General features: G+C 46.4%; 1 non-coding gene across 1 annotated transcript; it reads right to left on the reverse strand.

The window, feature by feature from the left end:
- Positions 1-214: 214 nt before the first annotated feature.
- Positions 215-289, reverse strand: Trnas-aga (transfer RNA serine (anticodon AGA)). The gene has a single exon. It is a non-coding gene; the product is annotated as a tRNA-Ser (tRNA).
- Between the last annotated feature and the right edge of the window lie 1,330 nt (positions 290-1,619).

The following is a 1,619-nucleotide window of genomic DNA, read 5'->3' on the forward strand; positions in this document are numbered from 1 at the left end:
AATGTTGCGTATGAGAATATTCTGCCAGTTGAAAGATCTGCACAAAGCGTATATTTTATGAAAGCAAAAGATTTGGATACTGTTCACGTACTTATTGCCTTGATGTTGGGAACAAATGTCGTAGGATCGTATTGGATTTCAGAGGAGAACTGAAAATATAGACAAATTTTTAGAACATATTAGTAGCTGAAACTTCCTGGCAGATTAAAACTGTGTGCCCGACCGAGACTCGAACTCGGGACCTTTGCCTTTCTCGGGCAAGTGCTCTACCAACTGAGCTACCGAAGCACGACTCACGCCCGGTCTCACAGCTTCACTTCTGCCATTATCTCGTCTCCTACCTTCCTAACTTTACAGAAGCTCTCCTGCGAACCTTGCAGAACTAGCACTCCTGAAAGAAAGGATATTGCGGAGACATGGCTTAGCCACAGCCTGGGGGATGTTTCCAGAATGAGATTTTCACTCTGCAGCGGAGTGTGCGCTGATATGAAACTTCCTGGCAGATTAAAACTGTGTGCCCGACCGAGACTCGAACTCGGGACCGCGAAAGGCAAAGGTCCCGAGTTCGAGTCTCCGTCGGGCACACAGTTTTAATCTGCCAGGAAGTTTCATATCAGCGCACACTCCGCTGCAGAGTGAAAATCTCATTCTGGTTATTACTAGCTGCTCATCACGGATGTGAGAGGTCAGCAGATGCATGTGTATTCTTACAAGGTACATTCTGTCTATGCTCAAATCTTGCAAGATCTACGCCGTTAATTACCTCTATCTGCTCCAACATTTAAAATATGACAGGATGACAATACATAACATTTGTATATAAAAATGAATTCCCTGTTGAGTACTCGGTGTATCTCGCAGCTGCACTGTAATGCACAAATGCAGAAGATATTATTTGAATTCCGAAATGGTACGACCCGCTTTTACAGACGCAATAGGGTGCACTCGCTGAAAATGGCTGAAGACCAGCGCCCTGCGGCAGCCCAGCTGACAAGGCGGCCAGAGCTCGGGCTCCGCGAGCGACATGTGATGACTGTTGCCGTGCGCCGTGCCTCTGGCAAAGCAACACCAAACTTGTAGCACATTGACAAACTCAGACTTGACGGAACGTAGTGGGATGGTGAAATATGGAAACGCATCACTGCGCATGCGAACCCACTTTAGTTGCTGATTCGGAACTGCTCTGAAGTACGTGGAACAATTCGGTTGGAAGCAGAGAACTATTGATGATGAATCATCCTGTCCGTCGTAGCAACACTATCTCCGGACACTCGATGTAAGTTACACAAAAAGTGTACGTCTAACATATACAGGGTGACTCAATTGCCCCTACTGCTGTCATTTCACGCAACCCGCAACACTGTACCCTATAGGTCATTAGAATTGCTACACCACGAAGATGACGTGCTACAGACGCGAAATTTAACCAACAGGAAGAAGATGCTGTGATATGCAAATGATCAGCATCTCAGAGCATTCACACAAGGTTGGCACCGATGGCTCCACCTACAATGTGCTGACATGAGGAAAGTTTCCAGCCGATTTCTCATATACAAATAGCAGTTGAACGGCGTTGCCTGCTGAAAAGTAGTTGTGATGCCTCGTGTGAGGAGGAGAAA

Source organism: Schistocerca nitens, chromosome 8 (genome assembly GCF_023898315.1).
Source record: "Schistocerca nitens isolate TAMUIC-IGC-003100 chromosome 8, iqSchNite1.1, whole genome shotgun sequence".
Classification (NCBI taxonomy): domain Eukaryota; kingdom Metazoa; phylum Arthropoda; class Insecta; order Orthoptera; family Acrididae; genus Schistocerca; species Schistocerca nitens.